The 23,599-nt window shown below is 35.5% G+C and overlaps 1 non-coding gene across 1 annotated transcript; it reads right to left on the minus strand.

Moving 5' to 3' along the window:
• Nucleotides 1-19,623: 19,623 nt before the first annotated feature.
• LOC141416207 (U6 spliceosomal RNA) lies at nt 19,624-19,730 on the minus strand. Its single transcript, XR_012441022.1, has one exon. It is a non-coding gene; the product is annotated as a U6 spliceosomal RNA (small nuclear RNA).
• Nucleotides 19,731-23,599: the final 3,869 nt, after the last annotated feature.

The following is a 23,599-nucleotide window of genomic DNA, read 5'->3' on the forward strand; positions in this document are numbered from 1 at the left end:
TTCAAAGAAGCAATACAAATTAATTAATATATCCAGGGATGTTTCTTATAAGAAATACTTCAGTTGACAAAACTATGGGCACAGAACATCACCAAACACAATTGATGACAGATTTGAAAACACAATAATCTTTAAAGTAATTATATAATTTCAAAATTGTACCACTGGGTATATTACATAAGAGGCTCAAAACATAGTAGATGTTGTCAATTTCCACCAAGCTATGTATATGGACTTTTAGAATTGCTCTGAGAACCTCTGAGGGGATCCTTGACCTCAAAAGTTCAGAGAAGTGTCACTAAATATGCATTTTATAATAGTAAAAAACAGTAACTAGCATTTTTATTGACTTCTTATATGTCTAGTACCGGGCTAATAACTTTACAGCAATCCAGTGAGATATATTCTGTCATTTTTCTATTTTACAGATGAAAATGAGATTTAAAAAAGCTAAGTAACATTAAAATATCACACATAAGTGGAGAAGTCCTGACGACAAACCAGGTATTAAACTCCAGGGGCCACACTCTTCACTATGTCACTGTAGGGCCTCAGAAAGTCAAGATTCTAGTTTATTTAAAAACAGTTCATTTCCCATAGCCATTTAAAGTAGCTACAATATTTTTTTAAAAAATCAATTTATCCATGAATATCTTGACACCATTCTTGAACTCTTACATTTTTCTTCCTGTAGTGATTCTTATCTAAAGTGTCCCTTTCAATATTCCTACTATTTCAACTTTCAATGTTCAGAGAGAGGCCCTTTATTGTGTATGTTTTGTATTTGATGAATAAGGCTCTTACTCACACTTTTCATTAATTTAAATTTTTCAGGTAAGCTTTCATTCATTCTAGTGTTTCCTTTTAATTATTTTTATTAAGGCTCATTTTATTCCATTTGTACGAAAACAGAATCTCTTTATGCACTTTAACTTTTATGTAAAGCCAAACTGATGTTTTCACTTTTGCTTCTTTCCTGGAATTCCTTTGACTCACAATTAACACATTGAATTATGTAGTTCAAGAAATAAGCAATTACTTTTCCTAGAAAACTTTCTGGACTGTAATTCTGCAATGCATTCATTTCCAATTATTGCTTGCATTTTTAAAGTATGTTTACCAATGCAAAAGTTAAAACATTGCATGTTCCCCCTCATATGTGGATTATAGACCTAAAACAAATGCAGCAATATTATTGGACATGGGTCACACACCAAGGGGAGACCGTGCACGGGAGGAATAAGGAAAGGGAAAGAAACCTAAAACTTGAATGTGGTTGATGTGCTCACTACAGAGGAGCAAATATACTAATCTTAAACTGGCAGAGGCCACTATGGGAAGGTGACCAGGAAGTAGTGAAGAATCTGGCAGAGATGAACCAATGTGGGTTGTAATGCACATGTGCATGGAAGCAATTCTAGGAAGCTCTCTGTATAGCTATCTTTATCTCAAACTAGCAAAATGCTATGTCTCTCTTATTATCTCTTATGTTTTCTCTTCAACAAAATTGGAGAACAAGAGGATAGAACAGGTTCTGCTTGGAAGAGGGGGGAGGGATGTAGCCCAAACAATGTATAGCTATGTGAGTAAATGTAAAAATGATAAAATAAAAAGTTAAAACTTTCAAGTACTGTTATTTAGAATTTTTAAAATATATTAATAGCAATTATTTTTTAAATGGAAATGATTATTTTTGATATTACAAAATTCTTCTTTTAGATACATTTCTCCACATAATAGCTTACTAAGTACTGAGATTGAATTTATCTACCTTCAATAACATTTTGCTTGAAATAATTTCCCTACATTGTGGCAATTTATAAATATAACAAAGGGACAAAGTGCAAGTTAAATAAAACTAGCCTAAAAAATTGACTTTCAAAACTATTCTATTTAAAAATATGATTAATCTACTGTTGTCTAAATTATGGCTCTTAGAACACTTGCTTATAACATTAACTCAAATGGGTATACTGCTTGGAAAAGCAACAATTAAGAAAGATTTTATACTCTAGACCTCAGTTCTTTATATACTCAAGATAGTTATGAATTTTCAAGAGAAAATCATGGTATCAACTATTTCCCACATTCCTTTGGCTCTGGGGCCCTAGTATTATGAAATTCCTCTCAGTTCTAGTGCTTTGTGCTGCACACTGAAAAATGCAAAGGCAATCAGTATGTTTCATAACCTATAATTATAAATCAGAATGATTTCTGCTAATGAATATTTGTGATACCATTGTTATATAAAGACTTACTCCAATTGGAAGAACACTGGAAATTATCTACACAGAAATGGACATGACTGAGGTGAGATGAAGGCAGGGTGACAAGTAACACATATTATTTTTATCAATATAGCCAATAATAGAATTGGCTTATTAACTGTTCTTTTGCTTTCAGATTTCCATTCCAGTATAAGCATTTAAAATCATCAAGACCTGTTTTTCACTAACAATTTTTTTAATTAATTAATTTATTTATTTTATCATTTTTACATTTACTCACGTGTGAATACATTGTTTGGGCCACATCCCCTCCCCCCACTCCCGACCCTGCCCCCACTTCCAGGCAGAACCTGTTCTGCCCTCTTGTTCTCCAATTTTGTTGAAGAGAAAACATAAGAGATAATAAGAGAGACATAGTGTTTTGCTAGTTTGAGATAAAGATAGCTATTCAGAGAGCTTCCTAGAATTGCTTCCATGCACATGTGTATTACAACCCACATTGGTTCATCTCTGCCAGATTCTTCACTACTTCCTTGTCCGCTTCCCATAGTGGCTTCTGCCAGTTTTAGATTACTATATTCTCTCCTGTACAGCGAGCACATCAGCCACATTCAAGTTTTAGATTTCCTTCCCTTTCCCTAGTCCTCTTGTGTGGGTTCTCCCCTTGGTGTGTGACCCATGTCCAATAATATTACTGCATTTGATTTAGGTCTATAATCCACACATGAGAGAGAACATGTGATTTTGGCTTTCTGAGCCTGGCTGACTTCGCTTAAGATGATGTTCTCCAGTTCCATCCATTTACTTGCAAATGACAAAATTTCATTCTCTGTGATGGAATAAAATTCCATTGTGTATAAATACTACGTTTTCTTAATCATTTATCAGTTAGAGGGCACCTTGGCTGTTTCCACAACTTGGCTATTGTGAATAGTGCTGCAGTAAACATGGGTGTGCAGGTGGCTTTGTAATAACCTGAGTCGCATTCCTTTGGGTGTATCCCCAGGAGTGGGATTGCTGGATCATATGGCAGATCTATGTTTAGTTTTTTAAGAAGCTTCCATGTTTAACTACTTCCATTTTTACGTTATATACATTACTTAAGCATAAATAGTATGTAAAGGTTTTCCTTTCTATTACAAGTATTTAGGTTGTTAAAGCACAGTATTTAAAATACTGTATGTAAAATAGAGGGGAAGTCTATGCCTTTTTTTAGATTAAAAATATGAATAATTGTCTATTGGTCATAATGTGAAGGAACTCATGGAACATAAATTATTATAGACTGTCAATCACTTCAATGCTATTACTTGGAACACATTTCCCTTATGATAATATTAAAAGTCCTACAAGGCAAAATAACTTGTTTTACTGTGACATCTTAGCCTCAATTTATTCTAAATTCCTTGGATAAATTTGATGTGCCTTCTTTAAAGAGATGAGAAGCGAGAGATCTCCCTGGACTTTAAGGTGAGATTTGAGTGGTTTCTAAGCAGTGCCAAAGACACGAAATTTAGCGCCATTGTCTATCTCTTACTATTATAAACAGATCATTCCTTCAGGTACTCAAGAACAATAGTGCCCCAAATATCCACAAGGACATGCTTCTGTCTTGAAGCATGTCCAGCTGGGAATGCAGGTACTATATGGCAGAAGTGATGTTAAATGATAGAAGCATCTAAGAATAAGATTCTCTGCTGAGAACGTCTGAGAAGTCAGAGGAGAGAAACGAGGGTGACTGGGAAGTATGTGTACTCAAGAAAAGCTTCATCACCTTAGAAGATGGGATACCTGAGGGCGGAGGAATTTTCCAACTAGAGAACAGCGAAAGGCAAATACGATTGCAGGAGGACACTCAAAAGGCAGGAGGAAACATGGAGCCTTAAGACGTCAAGATGGTTTACCAAAAAAAGGAAAGATTCCAAGAATGGTGTGCAAAGAAAATGAATTTTACTTTACCGAATTTCTGAAAAAATTTTAAATCTGTACATAAAGTAATGATGATCCTAATTAATAATAGACTCGGTCAAAAACAGAATGTTATCGTTCAAACAAGGTAGCATGGATAGCAGTGTGAAGAGCTTCAGTAAGCAGAGTTTCCCTCATATCAAGGTACTCAGTATCTCACATCATGCAGAGCCCAAACCATTCTCAGGTCAGCTTCATTAGCAACCAGCAAGAGTATTCACACACTGAGACAAAGTATTTAAGTTCTACTGAATCACAGCTGACCATTATGTCATTTTTCTTCATGAGGCTGAACTAAACCTATAATTGAATTATCTTATTTGGAGTTTTAACTATATGTGCTGAAGAATTCATCCACCTTAATATATTTTTTTTTCTAGATACTGCTCTTTTTTTTAATTTTTTTGTTTGTTTATTTATTTACATGTGCATACATTGGGTCATCTCTCCACCTTGCCCCCCTTCCCCACCCTTTCCTCCCTTCCCCACCCTTTCCTCCCCTCCCCCACCCTTCCCCCCCTCCCCTCCTCAGTTTCAGGCAGGTCCGGTTCTGCCCTTATCACTGATTTTATTGAAGGAAGGACATATGCATAATAAGAAAGACAAAGTGTTTTTGCTAGTTGAGTTAAGGATAGCTATACAGAAAGACTCCTACTATTGCTTTCATGTACCCATGTGTTACGACCCATGTTGATTTAACTCTAACTGATCTTTACCTTGGTTCTGATCCCCTGCTCATGATAACCTCTGTCGTTTTAACATTTCTGTATTAGTTCCTCTGGAGTGGGGACATCAAACGCTTTCATGTTTTGGGTTTTCTACCTATTCCTATATCTCCCGTATGTGCTCTCCCCTTGTCATGTGATCCAAGTCCAACCACATTGCTGCATTTGCCCTAGATCTAAAGTCTGCATATGAGGGAGAACATAAGATTTTTGGTCTTCTGGGCCTGGCTGACCTCACTCAGAATGATGTTCTACCAGTTCCATCCATTTACTTGCAAATGATAAGATTTCATTTTTCTTCATGGCTGAGTAAAATTCTATTGTGTACAAGTACCACATTTTCTTGATTCATTCATCAGTAGTGGGGCATCTTGGTTGTTTCCCTAACTTGGCTATTATGAATAGTGCTGCAATAAACATGGGTGTGCAGGTGCCTCTGGAGTAACCTGTGTTGCGTTCCTTTGGGTATATCCCCAGGAGTGGGATTGCTGGATCATATGGCAGGTCTATGTTTAAATTTTTAAGAAGTCACCACATTTTTTTCCAGAGTGGTTGCACCAGCTTGCGTTCCCACCAACAGTGGATTAGGGTTATTTTTTTTCCACATCCTCGCCAGCACTTGTTGTTGGTGGTGTTTTGGATGATGGCTATTCTAACAGGGGTGAGGTAGAATCTTAGTGTGGTTTTGTTGCATTTCCTTTATGGCCAGAGATGGTGAGCATTTTTTCATGTGTTTTTTGGCCATTTGAATTTCTTCTTTTGAAAAAGTTCTGTTTAGTTCAGTTGCCCATTTCTTTATTGGTTCATTGATTTTAGGAGAGTTTAGTTTCTTAAGTTTCCTGTATATTCTGGTTATCAGTCTCTTGTATATCAGTCTGATGTATAGCTGGCAAATATTTTCTCCCACTCTGTGGGTGGTCTTTTCAGTTTAGAGTCCATTTCTTTTATTGTGCAGAAGCTTTTTAATTTTATGAAGTCCCATTTGTCCATCCTTTCTCTTGGTTGCTGGGTTGCTGGGGTTCAATTGAGGAAGTCCTTGCCTATACCTATTTGTTCCAGAGTGTTTCCTGCTCCTTCCTATAGTAACTTCAGAGTTTCAAGTCTGATATTTAGGTCCTTTATCCATTTTGAGTTGTTACCAGTACAGGGTGATAGACATGGATCTAGTTTCAGTTTCTTGCAGACAGATAACCACTTTTCCCAGCAACATTTGTTGAATAGGCTGTTTTTCTCCATCATATATTTTTGGCACCTTTGTCAAAAATGAGGTGGGTATAGTTGTGTGGATTCATATCTGGGTCCTCTATTCTGTTTCACTGGTCTTCATGTCTGTTTTTGTGCCAGTACCATGCTGTTTTTATTGTTATTTCTTTGTAATATAGTTTGAAGTCAGGTATTGTGATACCTCCAGCATTGCTCTTTTTGCTGAGTATTACCTTGGCTATTCTCAGTCTCTTGTGTTTCCAAATGAATTTTAAGATAGATTTTTCAATCTCTGTGATGAAAGTCATTGGGATTTTGATGGGAATTGCATTAAACATGTAGACTGCTTTCAGTAGTATAGCCATTTTTACTATGTCGATTTTACCAATCCATGAGTACGGGAGATCCTTCCATCACCTGTAGTCTTCCTAGATCTCTTCAGGAGTTTATAATTCTCCCTATAGAGGTCATTCACATTCTTTGTTAAATTTACTCCTAGGTATTTGATTTTTTTTTTTTGAGGCTACTGTGAATGGAATTGTTTCCATGTATTCCTTCCCAGTTTGTTCATTGTTGGTGAATAGAAAACCTAATGATTTTTGTAGGTTGATTTTGTATCCTGTCACCTTACTGTAGCTGTTATGGTGTCTAAGAGTTTTGAGGTCTTTAAGGTATAGGATCGTATTGTCTGCAAATAAGGATATTTTGACAGTTTCTTTACCTATTTCTATTCCTTTTATTTCTTCTTTTTGCCTAATTGCTCTGGATAGAAATTCCAGTACTATGTTGAATAGGAGTGGGGATAGTGGGCACCCTTGTCTCATTTCTGATTTTAGGGGGAATGGTTTCAGTTTTTCACCATTAAGTATGATGTTGGCTACCTATATATGTAGCCTTTACAATGTTGAGGTACTTTCCTTCTATTCCTAGTTTTCTTAGAGCTTTTATCATGAAGTGTGTTGGATCTTGTTGAAGGCTTTTTCTGCATCTATTGAGATGATTAAGTGGTTTTTGTCTTTGCTTCTATTGATGTGCTGTATTACATTTATAGATTTGTGAATGTTGAACCACCCCAGCATCCCTGGGATGAAGCCAACTTCAATGAGGCAATTTCTTTCTAAAAAATTTCAAAATAAATTCCTGTCCTAAATGTTCATATTAACATTAAAGGACTGTGAGATTTATCCTTTTTTAAAGACTTTTTCCAGAGCCGTATTTTAAGTTCATAGAAAAACTGTAAGGAATGTACAGAGATCTCCCATATATCCCCTGCCTGCTCCCCTATATCATGTGCCCATGTGGGTGCTCAAGAGTTGTACAAGATTTATCATTTTACTAGAAAAGAACCTAAAAATTACTTATTTTCCATCAGTACAATATATCTCAAATTATTTCTATATAAATAAAATATTTTAATTTGAATTCCTTCTGTACTTTTCCAATTGCCTTTGAAATGAAAATTTTAACAAGAACGAAAAATCCTTGGGAGACTAAGACCCATTGAAGTGTATTTAGATAAATGTTTCTTATTAAAATACTTATTCAGATTTTGGACATTTTGGTTTATATATAAAAACATTAGAAGAAAGGCAAAAGAAAAAAACTCCTACCAACAATTTCAGATTCTCACCACCTGGCTCCCAAATAAGGGGTAGAAAATTCTGATGTCACCCTCACATTAGCAGGTCAAGATTTTACTCCTTTTTGTGACTCTGCACCTGGTTATTTCTTTAAAGTCAGAGAGACCATAAACGATCAGTGCTTACTGTCAGCTACCAACTTATCTGTGGTTCATTTTCAACAAATCGTCATTGACGGTAAAGTTCTGCAAAGGTGGGGATAATAGTCTATTCTCTCTTTGTAGTAAACTCAAACATCTAGAATTATACCTAGCATATGATAGGAGCACACCATTTTAACTGCTAGCCCCCTAGGCACCCTCCTAGCTCTCTTCTTCTGCCTTTGTCCACTCTCTTCACAACACCAAGAAGTATTCTGAAAATAGCAACAGAACAATCCAATACATAATACAAATCATCACTCTTCTGCTAAATGCTAACTCCGATGGTTCCCCAACCTACACTGATTTAAACTCAAAGTCCTATCATGGTCTTCAGTGTCCAACATGCTTCCCCCTTATTGGGTTTGAGGTAATTGTTCACAAGAATCAAAAGAAGAGATACAAGAGGTCATATCAAGGTGAAGGAGTGGAGAAGTGTGGACTGAAAAACTGACACATAATACCCACATCACTGTGGGGGTGAAGCAATATCATTCTTGAGGCCAGACTCAGATAGAGAAATATACAGTGCAGATTCAAAGAGCTATTATAAACTCATAAACTAAAATCAAGGAGCGCATTCTCCCCTCTTCCCTCCCAGTTTTGCTAACCACATAAGAGGATTGCCTTAGTTTTACCCAGGAATCTTACCTTAGCAAGATACATCATAATTTTAATCACTGGGCATTGTGCCTCCATGAATCCAAGTTACTTAACTGTTATATGTCCCAAGCACTGGAACAGATAGAGTGGGATGGAGGAGGTGGGAGAATCTTAACGTGAATATCTGCGAATTACATTATCCATAGGAGAGCCTTTGTGCACATTCCTGTGTAAAATGATTCCAAATTGGTAAGCTGTCAGATAAGAAACATAAAATAGAAGAGGTGAAATGATGAAAGATTTTCACCGCTTTGGAGTTCACCTCACTTCTTTTTAATATTTACCCACTATCCATAATTGATAATGGGCTTTTTATAATCAAATTGTGGAGATTTACTACTTTATGAGCCATTAATTGTATGGTATTTGTAATCACTTTATTAGTATTTATAAAGTGCTAAAGCTTGCAAATTGTTTACTTTTTATAAATAGAATTATTATATGGCATTCCTACTCACATTTTAATATGATTTCTTGAACAAGTAAGGAAGGAGTGATCTTGAATATGCCTGCAGGAAGGAGTCAGGCATATGAGTATCATCTATTATTTGTGTTGCAGTAGATTGAAAACTGCTGCTGCACAGAATAGCATTTTTTAAATGAATGAATGTATGGATTGTCTGGTACTGTTACAAAATATGTTAAGGATAAGAAGATGGAATAACAGTATTTTATGGCAGCAGAAACATAAAGACATTGAGAGTAATTCTAATTAGATTTTATGCTTTCATAATAATTGGTCATTAATTACAAGCTGGATAATTAGAATATCAGCATACTGTAGAGACTTTATGGAGACTTTACAGAGATGGCAACAAAATAAAGCATCTTTATCATCTTTTTCTCTCCTATAAATTCTAAGCAAAACCATCTGTGCTTGTCCTTTGATCTGATTTGTCTATTTCTGGAAGCTAGATATGAATACATATACATACTTACCCATAGTATTTGTATGCAAGTTTTTATGTTGATCTCTTTCAGTTAAAGAAATTCTGCTTATAATAATACCTGTTTCAAAATCTTCTCAAAAAATTATACGGAGTCTCAGATAGGAAAAATTTCAGGTTTTAATTATGAAATCAGACACATGCTTATTGAAAGTGCTTATCACACTTCTCACTTCTGTTTTATTCTTGTGCTTCACCTATCTTGTCATTCAACTCCCTCAGAATAGTTCTTTCTCACATGCTGCCTTAGAATATTTTTAAAGTTGAGCTCTAACTTTTCTGTGTTCCCATTCTCATTCCCATTCCCAGCTTCATTTCAATATGTACGTATCAGGGTGCCCATGTGCTAAATGCCTGGGCAAAGCCAAGAATCAATAGTATCAGCAAGCTTTCCTTAGGATACCATGTGAAGTGATGCTCCCCAGGACATCAGATAATGCTCAGTTCTTTATCCAATCCACCTCAAGAGTCCTGTGACTCAATGACTCAGAACACAATTTGACCTCAAAAATCCTAGGGGAACTTTCGGGACAAAGAAAAATCATATTTAAGACCAGATCTATAAGGTCTGATGACCTTTGCAATCCAGATCTATATCCCAGGCACATGTAGATATTCAAAAACGTGACTGGATTATACTAACTTAATCTATTAGCATTATTTCTGGTCTGTCCTATATCAGCTTCTTAGATTTATCACTTGCCTGTCTCATATGTGAACTTTTTATTCCAGCTATATGAAACTACTTGAAGTATTCCCCAATTTAGAACTGCTTTCTAGCTTTATGTCTTTGTTAAATATGTTATATCCAGCTAGAATGTCCTTTCTCTTTTATGCCTGACCAACTGTTACTTTTTTTCCTGGCAACATACATGAGGTACTACCTTTCTTGGGATGTCCTCACTAACTGATATAATTTGATTCTGTTCTCCTCCCTTTCCATTGTACCTTATAATAAATACCTCTTTCACTGTCCTTATCACTGTGAGTTGTAATCATTGGTTAACTTATCTTTTCTACTATAGTTCATCCTTTTGAAGGTGGCAACATGGTCACATTCATTCCTTTATCTAACAGAAAACAGTGCCTGACAATGCATAAGGTGTGCTCAATAAATGTCAGTTTAAAAAGTAATGGGAATTCTTATTAATAACTTGAGGCTACTGGATTTAGTTTTTTTATTTCCCCAATCAAAACTTGGTTTTCTAAATAAAGATATATGATATATTAGCCAAATCTATCTAGAAGGAAAGTCAAATATCACTAAAACATTCCTTTCTCTTAGTATTATTTTGATGGGATTTACCACAATTCAAGAGAAAATATTTCCTCTCATACCTTAAGCAATTGTGACTATCTTTTCTTTAAGATACAATGATGGATGACAAAAATACACAATATAAGGAGTTTGAGGAAAACTGCCCATCTTTAGATTGGGGTGGAAAGGACACTCAGAAAGGTTAGAACACTATATTAGATGTCTTTTGAATCCTACAAAGAAGAACTGTGTGAATCCATTTCCTATTGCTGAAGGTATAGATAAATAACCACAGAAACATTTCAACATACTGTTTTTGCAAAAAGAATTGTTATATGCTGTCTGCATATAACATGTCTGCAGCATGGACTTAGAACAAAAATGATGTTTATCATTTAACCTGTTTGGTATCTAACTTATCATCTATAAAATAAAGGGCCACTAGTCTCCCTTCCAAGTAGTGCATTTTAGGCCCAATTAACAGTAGCTTATACATATGGATCTTTTGTTGTTGAACATTTTTCATGTAACAGTGAGTCCAGCATTGGGCAGGCCCAGTCTGAGGCAGCTACTAGACTATACCATCTGGGGCCTCAGTGCTGCTGTGCTGCTTAGCTGTCCTTAGTGCACAGCCTTCATCCTCCTGCTGCCAGAGGCCTACCATACCCGCAAGCCTAAGGACTGCATTCTGACACAAATAGGGGGAAGAAGGAATAGAAATAGGAAATGAAATTTATAGATTAACGTTTTCTGTCTCAGAAAGTTTTCTAGAATCCTTATTCACCTTTTAAATTATTGCCTAAAACTAGGTCACATGTCCAACAGTAGCTGTAAAGGAGGTTGGAAGCTTTTTGTCTGAGCACAATTCTGTCCTTTAAGAAACAATGTCTGTTAGTTAGTTAGATGTGAGGTATAGATATTGGATAGTCAACTAGCAGTGTCTCCTACACAGTTATAACATTATCTTCATTTATAACATCTATTCTACTTTTAATTCTGTGAAATTGTGATCAGGTGAGTCACAATGCACAGAATTATAACTATAACTATTGTACAAATTAAAGAGTGCTTTATAGGAACAAAAAGTAATGAGAAAATTGCCCTCCAAATATGCAAAGGATTTAGTTGTTAAGTGGAAATAGAATAGGTTTGTGGAAAAAGGTACATCAGGGTGCACCAGCTATTTCAATTGAGAGATGTAAAGCAAGTATCTCCCTATTAAGCAAAAAGAAAGATGCAAAGAGAAAGAGAAGGGAAGGGATGGAAAGGGAAGGGTATGTATAAGAGTGGGGATGACTGGGAAGAGGGAATAAGAGATTGGAAATGAGAATCACATTTTTTTTCCTTTTTCTTTTATTATTCATATGTGCATACAAGGCTTGGTTCATTTCTACCCCCTGTCCCCATCCCCTCCCTTACCACCCACTCTGCCCCCTCCCTCTCCCCCCCCTCAAAACCCAGCAGAAACTATTTTGCCTTTATTTCTAATTTTGTTGTAGAGAGAATATAAGCTATAATAGGAAGGAACAAGGGTTTTTGCTGGTTGAGATAAGGACAGCTATACAGGGAGTTGACTCACATTTATTTCCTGTGCGTGGGTGTTACCTTCTAGGTTAATTCTTTTTGATCTAACCTTTTCTCTAGTACCTGTTCCCCTTTTCCTATTGGCCTCAGTTGCTTTTAAGGTATCTGCTTTAGTTTCTCTGCGCTAAGGGCAACAAATGCTAGCTAGTTTTTTAGGTGTCTTACCTATCCTCACCCCTTCCTGTGTGCTCTCGCTTTTGTCATGTGCTCATAGTCCAATCCCCTTGCTGTGTTTGCCCTTGGAGAATCACATTTTTTACTTCATCCTATACTACTTATTTTTTAAGCAATGAAAAGTATTTTAAATAAAACAACTAATTAAATTGAAAAGTTAAGCCTGAAGGACTAATATCTTAATCCAAGAAACTTAAAGTAAAGGAGCTAGGCACTGTGGCATACATCTGCAATCCCATCTCCTCCAGAGGCTGAGGCACCAACATAATAAAGGCTGTAGCTAACATCATACTAAAAGGAGAAAAACTGAAACCATTTCTTCTAAAGTCAAGAATGAGAGAAGGGTGTCCACTTTCTCTACTCCTATTCAACATAATCTTGAAATTTTAGCCAAAGTGATAAGACAGGAAAAAGAAATAAAAAAGAATACAAAGTAGAAAGGAAGTAGTCAAACTATACTTTTTGAAGATGACATGATCTTATACCTAAAAAACCCAGAAAACTCCATGAAAAAAACTCTTAGACACTATGAATTGCTTCAGCAAAGTAGCAGGATGCAAAATCAATTTACAAAATTCACGAGTCTTTCTATACACCAACAGTGAAAAAGTGAGAAAGAATATAGGAAATTAACTCCATTTACAATAGCCTTAAAAAAATCAAATACCTAGGAATAAACTTAACAAAGAATGTGAATGACCTCTACAAGGAAAACTACAACCATTGAAAAAAAGAAATAGAAGAAGACTACAGAAGGTGGAAAGATCTCTCATGCTCATGGATTGGCAGAACCAATATAGTAAAAAATGGCTATACCATCAAAAGCAATCTAATATTCAACCCAATTCCCATCAAAATTCCAATGACATTCATCACAAAGACTGAAAAATTAACCCTAAAGTTCATTTGGAAACACAAAAGACCATGAATAGCCAAGGGAATACTTACTGAGCAAAAACAACAATGCTGGAGGAATCACAATACCCAACTTCAAACTATACTACAGAGCCACACCAATAAAAACAGCATGGTACTAGAACAAAAACAGATATGAAGACCAGTGGAACAGAATAGAAGACCCATATATGAATCCATGCAGCTACACCCACCTGATTTTTTGTGCCCACCTGGCACAAACGTGCCAAAAAAATATGGTGGAGAAAAGGCACCCTCTTCAACAAATGTTGATGGGAAAACTGGATATCCACATACAGAAAACTGAAATTAGATCCATGTCTTTCACCCTGTACAAGTACAACTAAAAGTGGATTAAGGACCTTAATATAAGACTTGAAACTTTGAAGCTAGTACAGGAAAGAGTAGGGAATGCACTGGAATAAATAAATAGGCATAGGCAATGAGTTCCTAAATAGAACTGAAATGGCTCAGCAACTAAAAGAAATGATTGACAAATGGGACTATATGAAATTAAAAGGCTTCTGTACCACAAAAGAAATGATCTCTAAATTGAAGAAGCTGCCCAAAGAATGGGGAAAATCTTTGCCATCTATACATCTACAGGAATTAATAACCAGAAAATACAGGGAGCTCAAAAAAACTAAACTTCCAAAAATTAATGACCCAAAGATAGAATAAGGAAATAAACTGAACAGAGCCTTTTCAAAAGAAGAAGTCAAAATGGCCAAACAAACAACAACAAAAAGCACATGAAAAAATGCGCATCCCTGGCCATAAAGGAAATGTAAATCAAAACCACATTAAGATTCCACCTCACTCCTGTTAGAAAGGCTACTATCAAGAACACAAACAGTAACAAATGTTGGCAAGGATGTGGGAATAAAGGAACCCTCTAACACTGTTGGTGGGAATGTAAATTAGTACAACCACTATAGAAAACAGTGTGGAGGTTCCTCAAAAAACTAAAAATAGAACTGACATATGATCCAGCAATTCAACTCCTAGGAATATATCCAAAAGAATGTAAGTCAGGTTACAATAAAGGCACTTGCACACCCATGTTTATTGCAGCATTATTTGCATTAGCTAAGCTTCAGAAATAGCCAAGATGGCCCACTACTGATGAATATATTAAGAAAAGGTGGTATTTTTATACAGTGGAATTTTATTCAACCACAAAGATGAATGAAATTTTGTTGCTTGCAGGTAAATGGATAGAACTGGAGAACATCATCTTATGTGAAGTTAGCCTTGTTCTTAAGGCCAAAAGCTGTATGTTTTCTGTCATATATGGAATATAGACTTAATACAAATCCAGCAATATTATGAAAAACAGGTCACATTAAGGGAAGGTCACACATGACAGGGGGTAGTATAAAAAGGAAGTTGAGAAGGTGAATATGGTTGATGTACTCTCCATACAAGAATGATTATAAAATTTTTAAGCGTTTTGAAACCATCATGAGAAGGGGACTAAGGAAGAAAGACAAAAATATAGGAAATGAACCAATAATACATATATACATGGAAATATCACAAGGAAACTCCCTGTGTAGCTATCTTAAACAAACAAAAATATCATTTTTTTTCTTTTACAAAATCAGAGAACAGAAGAGCAGAACAGGTTCTGCCTGGGAGGGTTGGTACCAGCAGAAGGGGGAAGAAAGGAAGGAAGGATATGGGAGGTTGAATATAGTGTAAACACTGTGTACATATATATGTAAATGAAAAATGGTACCTGTTGAAATTATTCCAGGAATGGTGGGAGTAGGTAAATGAGAATGGTGGAGGGGGTGAATTCAAGTATATTTGATATATGTAAGAAATTTTATAAATGCCATAGTGTACCCGCAACCAGCACAACAATAAAAATATAGATAGAAAGATAAGTTACATGCAATAAATCAGAACAAAAGGAGACTGAAGCAGGAAGATCACTTGCCAGCCTAGGCAATGTAATGAGACCCTGTTTCAAAAAACAAATAAACAAAAAAAAACTAAAGGAGAAATAAGATCATAAAACAATCCATCTCATGTCAATGTCCCAGAAGTTAAAAGCAAGGCTAATTCAGAAAACAAGCCCATATCCAAGAAATCATTGCCTGTATCAATGTCTTAGAGACTTTTCCTTATGTCTTCTTCTAGTAATTTTATGGTTTTAGGCTTTACATTTGTTTCTTTAATCACTCTGAGTTGATTTTTGTGTAAGAGACAAGATAAACATCCCATTTTAATTCTTCATAGTGTGGCTAGCCAATTTCCCAATACAGTGAATTGCAGAGATGGCGCTTCCACTGTGCGTTCTTGGCAACTTTGTTGAGAATCAAATGACAGCTGCATGGGTTTATTTCTGGGCTCTCAGTCTTGTTCCATTGCTTGATGTGTGTTTTTATGCCAGTATCATACTATTGTAATTAAAATATCTTTGAAGTATACTTTGAAATCAAAGAGTGTAATGCCTCCTCCTTTGTCTTTTTTTGTTCAATATTCCTTTGGACAGTTTGTGGTTCCATATAAATTTAAGGATTACTTTTACTTATTACTTATATATAACTCCAAAAGCACAGCCAATGAAATCAAATGTAAAAAAATGGAATCATGTCAAACTAAAAACCTTCTATGCAGCAAAAGAAGCAACATAGTAAGGAGACAATAACTTTCAACCAAACATCTTCTTAAGCAGCTAATATCTAAAATATACAATGCATTCAAACAACTTGATAGCAAAAAGCAAATACAATTTTTAAAATGGGTAAAGGACTGAACAGACAGGTCCTTTTGTATTTTATTCATTTCTCAAAAGAAGATATATAAATGCCCAGGAGAGATAAGGAAAAATGCTCAATATCATTAATCATCAAGAAAATGCAAATTAAATACAAAATGACATATTATCTCACACTTGTTAGAATGGCTATTATTTAAAAGATAACAAGTGAAGCTAGAAAGAAAATGGAACCCTGGTACACTGTTGATACAGTTGTAAATTAGTACAGCCATTATGGAAGACAATATGGAGGTTCTTCAAATAGCTACAAATAGAACACATTGTACAGCACTCCCTCTTCTGGGTTTATATCTAAAGGAATTGAAATAAGTGTGTCAAAGTGATATCTGCACTTCCACGTTCATTGCAATTATTCACAACAGAAAAGATAAGAAGGTAACTTTTATGTTCATCAAAGGATCAATGGCTAAAGAAAACATCATGTAGGCACGTAATTAAATACTATGCAGCCTTCATTAAAAAGGAAAACCATGTCACTTATTACAATATGAATGAAGCTGGAGAACATTATGCTAAGTGAAATAAGCCAAATAGTGTGCAGTCCTACTTGTTTAAAACTCATATGAAGTTTATTTTTAACTGAAACATGAAAACATAGAATTGCACATTAATGGAGTAACATGAGATATTTTGATACATGTGTATACTGTATAATGTTTAAATTAGGTCTACTGCCTCAAACATTTTTAATTTCTTTACAGTGAAAATATTAGAAATTCTTTCTCCTAGCCTTTTGAAATACATGGTACATAATTGTTACCTATAGTCACTCGCTATGCAATAGCACACCTGAACTTCTTACTCCTCTCTAACTGTACTTAGTACCAATGGACCAACTTTTCCATTCTCTGCCAGCCTCTGGTAACCACCATTCTATTCTCAACTTCTATTGGATCAATTTTTCTTTTGATCACACATATGAGTGAGACCATCTGATACTTGTCTTTCTGTGTTTGGTTTATTTCACTTACATAATAATCTACAGTTCATTCTGTGTTGCCACAAATGACATGTTTTAATGTTCTCACATGGCTGAATAATATTTCATTGTGTATATGTACCATATTATTTTTTTCCACTCATCAGTTGGTGGACACTTAAGATTGTTCCCATTTCTTGGCTATTGTGAATAGTGATGAAATAAACATGGGCGTGCAGGTATCCTTTTAACACTGCTTTCAATTTCTTTGGATATATACCCAGGAGTGAGATTCCTGGATCATAGGACAGTTCTATATTTCATTTTTTTTTTCATTTTTATTTTATTATTCATATGTGCATACAAGGCTTGGTTCATTTCTCCCCCCTGCCCCCACCCCCTCCCTTACCACCCATTCCGCCCCCTCCTTCTCCCCCCCAATACCCAGCAGAAACTATTTTGCCCTTATCTCTAATTTTGTTGTAGAGAGAGTATAAGCAATAATAGGAAGGAACAAGGGGTTTTGCTGGTTGAGATAAGGATAGCTATACAGGGCATTGACTCACATTGATTTCCTGTGCGTGGGTGTTACCTTTTAGGTTAATTCTTTTTGATCTAACCTTTTCTCTAGTACCTGTTCCCCTTTTCCTATTGGCCTCAGTTGCTTTAAGGTATCTGCTTTAGTTTCTCTGCGTTAAGGGCAACAAATGCTAGCTAGTTTTTTAGGTGTCTTACCTATCCTCACCCCTTCCTTGTGTGCTCTCGCTTGTTATCATGTGCTCATAGTCCAATCCCCTTGTTGTGTTTGCCCTTGATCTAATGTCCACATATGAGGGAGAACATACGATTTTTGGTCTTTTGGGCCAGGCTAACCTCACTCAGAATGATGTTCTCCAATTCCATCCATTTACCAGCAAATGATAACATTTCGTTCTTCTTCATGGCTGCATAAAATTCCATTGTGTATAGATACCACATTTTCTTAATCCATTCGTCAGTGCTGGGGCATCTTGGCTGTTTCCATAACTTGGCTATTGTGAATAGTGCCGCAATAAACATGGATGTGCAGGTGCCTCTGGAGTAACAGTCTTTTGGGTATATCCCCAAGAGTGGTATTGCTGGATCAAATGGTAGATCGATGTCCAGCTTTTTAAGTAGCCTCCAAATTTTTTTCCAGAGTGGTTGTACTAGTCAACATTTCCACCAACAGTGTAAGTGGGTTCCTTTTTCCCCGCATCTTCGCCAACACCTGTTGTTGGTGGTGTTGCTGATGATGGCTATTCTAACAGGGGTGAGGTGAAATCTTAGCGTGGTTTTAATTTGCATTTCCTTTATTGCTAGAGATGGTGAGCATTTTTTCATGTGTTTTCTGGCCATTTGAATTTCTTCTTTTGAGAAAGTTCTGTTTAGTTCACTTGCCCATTTCTTTATTGGTTCATTAGTTTTGGGAGAATTTAGTTTTTTAAGTTCCCTGTATATTCTGGTTATCAGTCCTTTGTCTGATGTATGGTTGGCAAATATTTTCTCCCACTCTGTGGGTGTTCTCTTCAGTTTAGAGACCATTTCTTTTGATGAACAGAATCTATATTTTATTTTTAAAGAAACTCAATACTGTTATCCATAATGGATATACTAATTTACATTCCCACCAACAGTGTGTAAGAGTTCCCCTTTCCCCTCATTCTTGCCAACACTTGTCTTTTGTCTTTTTGATATTAGCCATTCTTACTTGAGTGAGGGGATGTCACTTTAGTTTTGGTTTCCACTTCCCTGATGATTAATGATGTTGAACACTTTTTCACATACCTGTTGGTCAGTCGTATGTCTTCTTCTGAGAAATATATATTTAGGCAGATAATCCAGGTTTTTGTTGTTTTGTTTTGTTTTTGTGGTATGGGGGTTTGAACTCAGGACCTCACACTTAATAGGCAGGTACTCTTAAGCTTTGCCTCCAGTTCTTTTTGCCTTAATTATTTTTCAGATTGGTTCCCACATTTTTTGCCTGGTGCCAGCTGTGGTCCACGATACTTCTGCCCATGCTTCCTGTGTAACTGGAATGACAGCTATGTGCCACCACACCAGGCTTACTGGTTGAGATCCAGTTTTGCTAACTTTTTGCCCAGGCTGGCCTTGAATAGTGATCTTCCTAATCTCCACTTTCTAACTAGCTGTTATTACAGGCATGTGCCACCATACCCAGTCTAGCCCAGTTTTTAATTGGACTATTTGATTTTTTTTTTCCTATTGAAGTTTTGAGTTCCCTATATATTATGGATATTAACCCTTTGTCAGAAGCATAGTTTGTAAATATTTTTTCCTATTTTGTAAGTTCCCTTCACTCTAATGATTGCTTCCTTGATGAGCAAAAGCTTTTTTGGTTTGATAGCATCCCATTTGTCTTTTACTTTTGTTTCCTGTGCCATTGGGGTCTTGTCCAAAAGAATCCTTCATTTCAGTACCCTGAAACATTAAAATATGGGCATTTCACAAATTTGCATGTCATCCTTGCCCAGGGGCCATGCTAATCGTCTCTATGTCATTCCAATTTTAGTATGAGTTCTGCCAAAGCAAGAATGGCATGATCTCATGTACAAATAGAATCTAAAAATGTCAAATCCATAGAAGTAGAAAGTAGAATAGTAGTTGCATGGATAGTGGGCAAAGAGAGAGAAATGTTGTTCAAAGAGTACAAAGTTTCAGTTAGAATGGAGGAATATATTTTAATGAATTATTGCACAGCATGGTGACTATAGTTGATTATGTATATTTCAATATTGCTAATGAGCAGATTTTAAATGTTATCACCACAAAAATATGTGAGGTTATAAATAAGTTCATTGACTTGATGTAATAATTCTACATATATCAGAACATTACATTATATCCCCATAAATGTATGTAATTATTCTGTCAATTGAAAATAAAATACTAGGAAAGAAAGAAACCAAGGCATGACTAAGAGAGGCAGAATTAATCCAATCCTCACTCTTCACAAAGCAAAGACTTAAAGGAAGATCTCTTTTGTACCTAAGTTTATTTCAAATTCCACAACTGCACAGATGGTAAGTAAAAAAAAATTTTTTAAAAGATGACATCAATTTCCTCAAGAATGAAAAAAGTCAAACAAAACACCTCTTAGTTAATGGACAGCATTGAGCATTAAAGGCAATACCTAAAGTCTTTGCTAACACAATATTAAAACATTAGTATAATAAATGGGCCTCAAGTGGTGAGTAGTGCAAACATTTTTAAAGAAATATTATCACTCCATAAATTACTCAAGTGTTATCAACAGAATACTGAAGAGGGGGCTCAATTACATAATGGGCATCTTAGACCAATAAACTTTCATTATCATCAATTTTCCCAAAATACCAATAGTGTTAAAGGATAAAATTTACTTTTTCTTATCAATTTGGAAAAATATACATACTTGAATAAAAGTAACAGAACAAACACCATTCATGGAATCATGTAAGTTGTCAGCCAAATATGGTACTTGTCTTTTTCTCGCCATTAAAGGAAATAAAATAATGAAAGGAAATTCATATATGTAGTTTTGTGTGTGTTTATACATAATTCTAGGCATTTAAAAAATCATATCCTATGTACATGTATCCATACATAATATTTATAATTGTTTTTCCTGTTTTATGCTCATGTCATTTTTATTCAATATTTTCATCTAATCTATTCATGTTCATGTAGCTCTAGTTTATTTTTGATTGCAGTAGTCAAAATTTAGTTTCAATGTATTAAATCTTAAGAAATATCATTATTTTTTAAATGTTTCTATATAATGACTTTTTCTCTATTTCCCCATCCTAGTCTTTTATCCCAACAGAGACACACACAGCTTTTATTTTAGTCCTCTCTGATTCCAAATTCTATTGATAAACATTCTGGAATATTTCTGGAAGAAAGCTTTCTGGCCCTCAATATACAACAGACTGAGGTGCAACAGGGTCAGGAAACACCTGAACTTTTGTCAGGTCTCCATTGGGTACATTAGTTTACATATAACTCAGAAAATTTTTACAACTGAGTGTGAACATATGAAAGTTTGGAGACTCAGTTTAGAATGTTATATTAATCTTCCCAAAGCCACAATGATTAAAATGACACCTAAGGAACAAAAAGTAAGAGCTAGGGTATGTGAATCACTGAGTTAACAAGGTGTTTTTATTGACAATGCTATTCAGCTATGCAATTTAGAAAAGAAAATGAAAAGGAGGGGGGAGTGCATCAGTGCACTCAGAAAGCTGAACTGTCTCTGAAAGGTTAACCTTAGGAACTGAGGTTGTTTTATATGAAAAAATGCTGTGGCCTCCCTGTCCTTCATTCCTATTTCTTCCATTTCTGGATGTAATTAGTTTTACATTCTTTCCCTTCTACACACACATTCACACACACACACACACACACACACACACACACACACACACACACACTATCTACAAGATAGAAGTATAAGCCTGAATTGTAATAATAATTATATTTTTATGAGCAAGATTATATTTTCCCTACATATTGTGACACATCTGTTACTGCTACCTCATTTATGCTTCAGAACTGAATGTTAATCAATTTAAAATAATTAAGCACATCGAAAAAAAAGCTCAAGCTAATTTTCTTCTATTCCCCTCAAAAATATCACAACTTATGTTTTAATTACCCACAGCCTAATGATTATATTTGTGTGACTTTGTATATACAGGGATTTCATGTTGCATAATTTATATGAACAAAATTGTGCCATGTACACTATAAAGTGAAAAAGCAAACAACAAAAAGCCAAATGGTTCCTGTTCTCAGGGAGTTTACATTTTAATAAGCAAAATGACATAAGTAGAAATAAAAGTAGCATTGACTATGAATATGCAATGTGTTTTAATAGAGAAGAAATTTTATCCAGGAGGAAAGACATGATGCTGGAGAATAAAACAGAGTTCTAACAGCTATATTCATCAGGAAGGGAGGCACCAGGGGATAGGACAGGCAGATGATTTGGAATTCTAAAGCCTCAGTCCCCATCCTGACACATGATAGGTGTCAATGAGAATGTGTTGATTTACTATGTAGTCTTGAGAACATCCATCTTTCAGTTTCTGTTCCTGTCCTACAAAATTGGTAAGAGAAAACATGTAGGGTTCTTATGAAGACCAAGTAACATAATATATATGAAAGAATATATAATATACTCTAAGGCACCAGAAGAAACATTGCATAAGATTCTCAAAGGAATTTAAAAGTAGCAGTCACCAAACATTTAAAGCTGTACATCCTAGTATGAAGGTAACTTTTTTTCTGAAAAAAAAAAAAATCCTATGGTCAGGAATGAGAAAAAGAAAAAACTTAGCCTACTATATTCTACTTCCTTTGTCCTCAACCACTGCCCAATCTTCCACCTTCTCCTCCCCCCAGTGGCTAAAAACTATGACTTCCTTTTCCACTGGTGAGTGGGACTTTTCCCAGGAAAATGAAGAACAGAGTACCCAAATTCTTAAAAAAAAAACAAAAAACAAAAAAACCCACCAAATTGAAGCCAATCATTGTTTCCTCTATAAGACCCCAGCACAGTGGCTTTATGGGGAAAGATTTAACAATGGAGTTTTGTAAAGCTGTGATGTTTTCTGTAATTTCAAATTCCCATGTTGGGTCAGACCCCCTTTGCTAAGCATAATGGGAAGAACTGGGTTTATATTATATACAATTTTTATGTTCTATGAAAACCTAAGGAAGGATGCCCAGGTCTAGAAACAAAGCACAGCCCTATAATGACAATGATCAAGGTAAAGGAACCTGCCCTCACAGTTCAGACTCTAAATCACACCCTCAGAGATGATGTTTAATGCTCCAAGAATAGGAACATCCTGACCAGATGACATTGACCAAGCCTTCTGTACAACACCTCAAAACAGGCATCGTGTGAATACATCAGTATACTGTAGTTCATGTGCTAATCTTTTCATGACCCTCCCATTCTATATTTCAGTGATAGTGTAAAGAGAAGAAATGTGACTCAGACAAAAAGGGAAAAAGAAGAAAAGGAGGAAGAGAGGGAGGGAGGGGAAATTGAACAAAAAGAGCAAAGCTGAAGACATAACACTGATTTCAAAATATGCTACAAAGATATAGTAATCAAAAAATAGAATGATACTGGTATAAACACAGGACACATTTACCAATGCAACAAGATTGGGAGCCTAGAACCAAACCCATGCATCTGTGGTGAATGAATGTTTTTAAGGTGCTGAACACAAACAGTGAGGAAAGACAGTTTTGTCAATAAATGTTTTTGCAAAAACTAGATATCCACATTCAAAAGAGTGAAAATGGACCCTTATCTCACTTCTTCTGGAATAATTAACTTAAAATGGGTTAAGTACATAAATTCAAACCTAAAACTATAAAACTACTATGGTAAGGTTCCAAGATGGTGGG

Source organism: Castor canadensis, chromosome 1 (genome assembly GCF_047511655.1).
Source record: "Castor canadensis chromosome 1, mCasCan1.hap1v2, whole genome shotgun sequence".
In the NCBI taxonomy this organism is placed as follows: domain Eukaryota; kingdom Metazoa; phylum Chordata; class Mammalia; order Rodentia; family Castoridae; genus Castor; species Castor canadensis.